Raw genomic sequence first — 9430 nt, forward strand, 5'->3', positions numbered from 1 at the left:
CCAACAGCCTCATCACAAACCATGGTTTACCCCAACAGCCTCATCACAAACCATGGTTTACCCCAACACGGCCTCATCACAAACCATGGTTTACCCCAACAGCCTCATCACAAACCATGGTTTACCCCAACGGCCTCATCACAAACCATGGTTTACCCCAACAGCCTCATCACAAACCATGGTTTACCCCAACAGCCTCATCACAAACCATGGTTTACCCCAACAGCCTCATCACAAACCATGGTTTACCCCAACACGGCCTCATCACAAACCATGGTTTACCCCAACAGCCTCATCACAAACCATGGTTTACCCCAACGGCCTCATCACAAACCATGGTTTACCCCAACAGCCTCATCACAAACCATGGTTTACCCCAACACGGCCTCATCACAAACCATGGTTTACCCCAACAGCCTCATCACAAACCATGGTTTACCCCAACACGACCTCATCACAAACTGAACTTTCACCCGGGCGTGGGGAGCTGCTCTTTCATTCTCCTCCCTCAACAGGGCCTGGTGTACAGTGACATATTCCCTCTGAGGGTTTGCTCTTGGTACCAAATACTTGTTTCGCTTCATTGAAGAGGTAGAGAGCCATTTAGCCTGCCTCAGGGAAATAAGATTATCATGCACCTGCTACTTTTTTCTTTTTCTGCAGGTCCCTTTTGGTGGTTTTTCTTCTATTGAGCGGGGTGGGGCTGGGGGGTGGTGGTGTCTGGTTATGCAAGGGGAGCTGAATGGCTCTGTGTAATAATACTTGGAGAGGAATTTGGCATGCACTTGATGGAGCCAGCGGCAGGCCCATGTCCGTGCTGTGTGATGTAACCTCACCCCTAAATCCTGCGGTCAAGTCAGCCCAATCCTGAAGTAGTGAATGTTCACAGATGGCCTACAGAAATCAGGGGAGTGGATTTGATTGTCTCTCACCCTTCCTGGTCAGCATTCCTCATGTCCTGCTTATCTCAATATTTGTGTCTTTATTCAGATCTTGGGAATTTTCTCCTCTTATTATTTGCTCTATTTTTTTATTTCGGGGATTCCTTTTAAGACCAATGTTAGGTCTCTCAAATTGTTCTTTGTTCTCTCTTAACCAATCCTCCCTTTGTTTTTTTTACTATGTATCCTAGAATTTATCTTCTAACCTTTCAAGATTTTAGTTTTTGACTTACCCTTTTTTCGAAAAAAATTTCCCAGAAGTCATAATCTCCACGTGTTCCTTTCTCATAGCTGGTACTGTTGCTGGAGATCAACAATCACATCTCACTAAGAAACTAATGTTCTTAAAAAGGGTTCTATTTGATGTAGGAGCTCAGTTTTCTCCAGTGAACTCCAGAGTCTGTTTACAATCTGTTTATCTTGAATCCTTTTTTAAAACTACTTTTTCTAAAATGGTTGGTGATCCCTGCTGGGCTGCTCACATTCGTCAGTAATGAACTGGAGTATCTAGAGTGATATTTTTTTGCAGATGTAAGTCTGGTGGCAGGATAGAATATCATTCAATAAATGTTCATTCCCTTGCCCACTGGCCTCTATAAGGGAAGCCTGATTCTCTCTTGTGTACCCGCTTCCCTTGGGGGTGTCCTTGCCAGTACACAGCAGCTGTCTTCACTTAGTCCTTGTTCGGCTCTGCTGCTGGGGGGACCAAATTGAAGCAGGACCTTCCCCAGTTTGGCCAATGTCACCCTCTACTAATCTCATTAGGCTAATCTACTACCTCATTAGGCTAAGAAAATATATCTTCCTAACACATATCTATATGATATTCCCTTATGGTCACAGTTTCCTAGCAAAAGAAAATAAGAGAATAATATAATAAAATGTATGGGACTTCAGTGCCTAGAAAGCTGGTTTATATAATCTACTACCAATAGCCAGGACCATCTGGTCGATTCACTTGTGTAGTTCCCTTTTCTCACAGTTAGAAAGTGAATGGTTTAAAACACATTAACAATTTCTAAACTAGTGGTTTGAACAGTAGTAAAGGTGATCCAAGTGGTATTTTAACAATGTTTAAAAGCTACGACAAGGCCAAACTATTAGCTAACAACTATAGTGAATTTAGTGGCCCAGGACAAAACATGGAGCAGATAAAGAGTACAGGACCCTTGTTAGGAAAGTGGGGCTCAGGGCACCTGACGTACTCTGCCTGCCTTCCACCCTGGCGGTTGGTTGACTGTCCCAGGTTCCATGGTGTGTGCACTGAAGGCCGTGTGGAGGGGCTGAGAGGGACTCAGTAGTCACCACAGACAAATTTTTGGGACTCAGAGGGAATGTTCTCTGAACTCAGGAGGAAATTCATTTATTCATACCAGGGAACTTACGACACACTTGGTGTATTCCAAGCACTGTGGAGTTATAGAAATGAATCAGGTTTCAAAGGACTTGGAATCTGATTCAGTGAAAGAATCTTTAGTTTCCAGAAGCACATGACAGACCCAAGAGGAATGTGGCGCCGAAACAAATGGCAAAAGCAGAGCTGGTCAGAGGCATCTGTGTGTGGGGACGGAGAGAGTTCCTGATGGGACTGAGGACCTCCCGGTTCCAGGTGGCTATGCTGCAAAATGGAGAAGGGACGTAGTTTCCCACCAGCTATCCAGGTCTGAAAAATATACAGAACAAGCAGGATGTTTTTGGCTGCAAGTACCTGAAGGCCTTAATAGGAGGGTGACATTGGTTAGATTGAGATTAAGTCGTAATTTGTACACTCCATCTGGTTTAAACAGTTTATCATCATGTATCTCATAAGAAGTGGAGTGGGTAGTGGGCGCCTGTAGTCCCAGCTGCTCTGGAGGCTGAGGCAAGAGAATCGCGTAAGCCCAAGAGTTAGAGGTTGCTGTGAGCCGTGTGACGTCATGGCACTCTACCCGAGGGCCGTACAGTGAGACTCTGTCTCTACAAAAAAAAAAGAAGTGGAATGGGGAGGGGGATGTTCTGGGATTGGTTTATCCAGCAGTTCAGTAACATAATTTTTGATTTTTTCCTTTCTCCATTTTTCCTTTCTGACATGCTCATAGATTTCTAAATTTTTCATCTTGTAAAATGAAATCCATTTTGGCTCGGCACCTATAGCTCAGTGGTGAGGGTGCCAGCCACATACACTGGAGCTGGTAGGTTCGAATCCAGCCCAGGCCTGCCAAACAACGAGCCAGGTGCAAAGGGAAAAAGGAGGGGGCAGAGGGGAGAGAGAGAGAAAGAGAGAGACTAGTCCAGTGTCATTTTTATATTTAAAAAATTTTTTTTCAGTTTATATTACAAACGTAAGGCTGTTTTGTAGGAGCAAATAATATGCAACTCAACACATTTAACATTAGCGGAGAGGATCCTGATTACAGTTGCCAGCACCTTCTATTGACTTGCGTTTTCTGTTGGGTTCTGCTGCGTTTCATGTTTTAGCTTACTGATCTCAATATCCTTTTCAGATCGTCTGGTTTTTACATCTTCATGCACATTAGACCCTTCATTTTCATGTTCATTTAGCTTTGTTGCAATTTTCAAGAGGCACTTCAGTCGAATTACTCATTTTTCTAATTTACTCTTTTTCTTCTTTTCTTGATTCCAATTATCTTCCAGTGCTTTATTTGACTCAATAGGTTTCTTTACTTCCTTTTCATTCTCAGACTGAGCACAAGACCTGAAACGACGACTCTCCAGGTTCTTTTCCAATGTCATATTTCAAAGAGCTGCCAGTCTAGAACAGTATGTTTGGACTCCTGTTTCCCATGTTTCTTTGGTCTGCTTTTCATTCTCCAGAGTAAACTTCAGCTTTTCTCAGCTGTGAGAACATTAAGCTGGGATACCATTTCTGTTAGGTTTCTGCATTCAGTTGAACAGCCTTTTGGAGATCTTAATTCTTTTATTTTTCGACTGCAATGTCCTCAAAATATTTCCTTTTATTTTCCTCATTCTGGTTTTTCATGATGTCTCTTTGCAGTCTTAGCATGGCAATTTCTTCTTGCAGCATGCAATATTTATGAACCAGATCTTTGTCTTTTTCTTGACTATGAAGAATCTCATCCACGTTATTTTTGAGACTCTTCAATTCCATGTCTTGTGTTTTCAGGGTCAGTTCAAATTCTACTTTTATTCCAAATTCTTTCCTATATTCTTTTTTCCTTCTTAACTCTTCTTTAATTCTTTCATAAAGCATTTTTTCTCTTCTCATTTTAAGGTAAATCTCAAATTGCAGAATTTTTGTTCCCATTCAACTTCTTGAAGTTCTAACTCTTTTTATTTCTTTTAGTTCAGATATCTCCCATAGTAGTACAGAAATATGATTTTCCATTTTTTTTACAGTGATTATTTTTGAGTTCTATAAATCTTTTACATGAATGAACTGCATCTTCAGTTAACATAATCACTGTGGTAATTATCGTCATTATGGTCACAACAACATTAACCATGGTCCTTGCCATCCTCCAGCTGAAATTCATTTCAATTTCATGAGCATTTTTCTCCAAGCAATTCTTGTCTTGGGTTGTCTCTTCTCCTTTGACTTCTTTTTCAAATTCCAGTGTCATTTTTGGCTTATGGTAAAATTCAGGATATCTTGCACTCTGCTGAAAAACGTGTTTCTGGGAGTTCCTTGTCTTCCAAAACCTCTCAGGCATTCCTTCACCAAAGCAGAAGGGAGACCACATTGGATGCCAGATGTAGCGAGCCCTGTGTTGGGCGCCACATGTGGGGAGCCAGCCCCCACACAACCCGGGAGTGTTCTCACTGCTCCACAGTGATGAGGGAATGAAGAAAATGAACACAACAGAAATAGAGTAGAGTTTATGGAGTGGGCCCTGGGAGGTCAACACCCTTTGTGTGAGAGACAGCAAAGACCTTTATTTTTTTTAAAAAATGACACAATGGCTGGGACTACAGGCACCTGCCACAATGCCTGGCTATTTTTCTAGAGATGGCATCTCACTCTTGCTCAGACTGATTGTGAGCTCAAGCAATCCACCCGCTTCAGCCTCCCACAGTGCTGGGATTACAGGCGTAAGCCATTGTGTCATTTTTTGGTTGCAGTTTGGCCAGGGTGGGGTTTGAACCTGCCACCCTTGGTATAGGGTTCGAACCTGTCCACTGAGCCACAGGCACTGCCCTGCTCAAGGGACATTGTGTCATTTTTGAACACCAATGCAAACTATTCCTAGAAGCCCCTGGGCAGATTTTCCTCTGAATCTCATTGGGCCTAATTGTGTCACACTCCCATGCCTAAATCAATCACTGGCAATGGATACAGAAGTGGGATGGCAGGCCTAGGCCAATCAGAACTTAACTCTGAGTCTCAAGGGGTAGGAGTGGATGCCGTCTTGAAGTCAGAGTTCCAGTTGGTGTGGAAGTAATAGGAACAGGGAAGGCTCTAGATAACTAAGAGTGTTTGCTGCAATAATGCTCTTAATTTTTCTGTAACTTAAGCTCCATTTCGCCTATTGATAGAAAACATAATCTTAATTAATTCCTGGTAAACTCAGTTTTGTGAATCGTCCCCTTCTTCCTTCTCCCTGAGCACCTGGCCTTTGTAATATCAGGACCTAGGGGATAGGGTGGAGGAGGCACGTGTGGTCCTGGACTGGCACTTCTGTTAACAAAGCTACAAGTGGTGATTCATGTTGCTTGCCACACAGAGAGGCAAGTACTGAGACAATGAGAATTATCAAGGGAGAAAGGATTGATTTCAGAAGATGAGTCAACTGGGAGGGAGAGGCACAGACTACCTCAATCCACCTCTCTTATTAGCAGGGTCAAGGGGTTTTTATGGAGGTGAAAATGAATAACGCATCTAAGGGGAGTGAACCCCATTGCATGCTTGGGGTGGAGTGCAGAGGAATCATGCTGGTCCAGACATCCCGTGAACAAAAAATGGTGGACAAATCCCTCCCCATGGTGGGAATTTTAGCATTATGAGTTAGGGGTTAATACTGTTCATTCTTTTAGCCTTGTGGACAGGCTCAGTGGCTCTTGAACACAATCTGTGTTGGCATATAGCTTATCTTTTTCTCCAAACAGGTAGCATAAAGCACTATAGTTACCTCATGGCTGTAAGGAGGTCCTGCTGTTTCTGGGAAAAACTGAAAAGAATTGCATCTTTGGACAGAAAGTTACAAAGTTCTGCTCAGCAGTTCTTACTGAGACCTCTGTCTCTTCTCCACTTTTTCTAAGGCCCCTGGAGCTGAGATAATGCTCACTGCTTCATCCCTGTCAAGTCAAGTCCACTTAGCTGCCTGCTTTGGTTCTGATGTGAACACTAAAAACTCCTTTGGAATTATGATGGAGCTAAAACACTTGAGAATTATAAAATGTTGGTTATAAAACCAGTCACATTTCTACTTTGTTTCCTTTAAAAAAAATGTTCCAATTGTGGTAAAAAATACAAAAAAATTCGCCTGTAGTCCCAGCTACTTGGGAGGCTGAGGCAAGAGAATTGCTTAAGCCCAAGAGTTTGAGGTTGCTGTGAGCTGTGATGCTACGGCACTCTACCAAGCACGACATAGTGAGACTCTGTCTCAAAAAAAAAATAAATAAAAGAAATCCATTTTCTCTTTCCTTGAGCTCCTGACAACCATCATTCAATGATTTTGACTCTAGATACTTCATATAAGTGGAATCATACAGTATTTGTCTTTTTGTGGCTGGCTTATTTTAGTTAGGTTCATCCATGTGGTAGCATGTGTTGGGACTTCCTTCTTTTTTAAGGCTGAATAACATTCCATTGTATGTACACATGCATACCACATTTTCTTTATTCTTTCATCTGTCGATGGCATTTGTGTTGCTTCCACTCCTCGGCTATTGTGGATTATGTTGTCATGAACATGGTTGTACAAATATTATTTTGAATTCCTGCTTTCAATTTGGACGTACACCTAGAGGTGGGGATTCCTAGGTCATACAGTAGTTTTATTTTTAATTTTTTGAAGAAATTCCTGTTTTCCATAGTGACTGTACTACTTTACATTCCCACCAACAGTGCACAAGGGTTCCAGTTTCTCTACATCCTCACCAACATTTGTTATTGTCTGTTTTTCGTTTTTGTTTTGTTTTGTTGTGTTTTAACCAGTCTTACCCTGTTGCCCAGGCCTCCTGAGTAACTGGGACTATAGACACCCACCATAATGTCTGGCTCATTTTTTCTATTTTGAGTAGAAAAGGGGTCTTGCTCTTGCTCAAGCTTATCTCAAACTCCTGAGCTCAAGTGATCCTTCCACTTCGGCCTCCCAGAGTGTTAGGATTATAGCTTAAGCCACCACACCTGGCCTATTTTCTGAGAGATTTTTTTGTTTTTGTTTTCTATAGCGACCATTACAATGGGTGTGGTTTTGATTTGCATTTGATTTTAAGCATCTGTTCATGTGCTTTTTTTTTTTTTTTGATAGAGACAGAGTCTCACTTTACTGCCTTCGGTAGAGTGCTGTGGCGTCACATGGCTCACAGCAACTTCCAGCTCTTGGGCTTATGTGATTCTCTTGCCTCAGCCTCCCGAGCAGCTGGGACTACAGGTGCCCACTATGTGGCTCAGTGAGTAGGGCGCCGGCCCCACATACCGAGGGTGGTGGGTTCAAACCCAGCCCCGGCCAAACTGTTCATGTGCTTTTAGGCCATATCTCCTGGGGGCAAAATGTCTCTTTAAGCCCTTTTTTCTTTTTGAGACTGAGTCTTACTTCGTCGCCCTTGGTAGAGTGCCGGTGTCATAGCTCACAGCAACCTCAAACTCCTGGGCTCAAGTGATTCAGTTGCCTCAGCCTCCCACGTAGCTGGGACTATAGGTGCCCACCACAATGCTCAGCTGTTTCAAGAGACAGGGTCTCCCTCTGGTTCAGGCTAGTCTCGAACTCCTGAGCTCAGGCAACCTACCCGCTTGGCCTCCCAGAGTGCTAGGATTATAGGCATGAGCCAACTCACCCAGCGCTATTTGTTTATTTTTTAACTGGGTTATTTTGTTGTTATTGTCGAGTTATAGAAGTTCTTTATATATTCTGGATGTTAACCCCTTATCAGATATATGATTTGCAAATATTTTCTCCCATTCTATAAGTTGCTTTTTCACTAAGATTATTTCCTTTGATGCATGGTTTTTAAATTTGATGAACTCTTGTCTACTTTTGTCTTTGTTGCCTGTATTTTTGATGTTATACTCAAGAAATCATTGCCAAATCCAGCGTCATGAAGCTTTTCTCCCATGTTTTTTGGACTCTTACAGTTTTGGGTCTTTTGTTTAGATCAACCTTCCTAATGCCTCTTAATGCCATGACCCTTTAATACATTTCCTCTTATTGTGGTGACCCCCCCAACCATAAGATTGTTTTCATTGCTACTTCATAACTAATTTTGCTACTCTTATGAATTGTAATGTAAATATCTGATATGCAGGATGTATTTTCATTGTTACAAAGGGGTCGTGACCCATAAGTTGAGAACTGCTGGTTTAGATCTTTGATCCATTTTGAGTTATTTTTGTATATGGCATAAATCTAGGGCCCTACTTCATTCTTTAGCAGGTGGATATTTCATTTTCCCAGCACCATTTGTTGAAAAGACTGTTCTTTCCCTCACTGAGTGGTCTTGGCACCCTTGTTGAAGATCATTTGATCATATATGCAAGATTTATTTCTGGGGTCTCTATGGTCTTTCATTTACCTATAATGTCTGCCTTTATGGCAATAACACACTATTTTGATTATTATAGCCTTGTAAAACATGTTTTTTTTTTTAGAGACAGTGTCTCATTTTGTTGCCCTCGGTAGAGTGCCCTGGTGTCACAGCTCACAGCTCACAGCAACCTCCAGCTCCTGGGCTTATGCAATTCTCCTGCCTCAGCCTCCCGAGTGGCTGGGACTACAGGCACCCACCACAACGCCCGGCTATTTTTTTGTTGCAGTTTGGCCGGGGCCGAGTTTGAACCCACCACCCTCAGTATATGGGGCCGGCACCCTACCCACTGAGCCTCAGGCGCCACCCATCTTTATAAAACATTTTGAAATCAGGAAGTGTGAGACCTCCAACTTTGGTATTTTTTCACAATTATTTTGACTATTTGGAGTCCTTTGAGATTCCATACGAATTTTAGGACAGTTGTTTTTTCTGTTTCTCAAAAAAATGTTATCGGGATTTTGATAGGGATTGTATTGAATTTATGGATTACTTTGAGTAGGGACAGTTTAAGTCATTCAATTTGTGAACACAGGACATCTTTCCAATTTGTGCCTTCTTTAATTTCTTTGAGCAGTTTTATAGTTATCAGTGTACAAGTCTTTTATGTCCTTGGTTAAGTTTATTCCTAAAAATTTTATTTCTGAAGCTATTGTTAATAATTTTTTTCTTAATTTCCTTTCTGGAATGTTTATTGTTAGTCTGCTGTAGTTATGACTGCAAGGGTCACTAGCCTTAGTGAACCCACACCACAGCCCCTTGTCCCACTACAGGACCCTCCCAGT

This window comes from Nycticebus coucang, chromosome 10 (genome assembly GCF_027406575.1).
Source record: "Nycticebus coucang isolate mNycCou1 chromosome 10, mNycCou1.pri, whole genome shotgun sequence".
In the NCBI taxonomy this organism is placed as follows: Eukaryota; Metazoa; Chordata; class Mammalia; order Primates; family Lorisidae; genus Nycticebus; species Nycticebus coucang.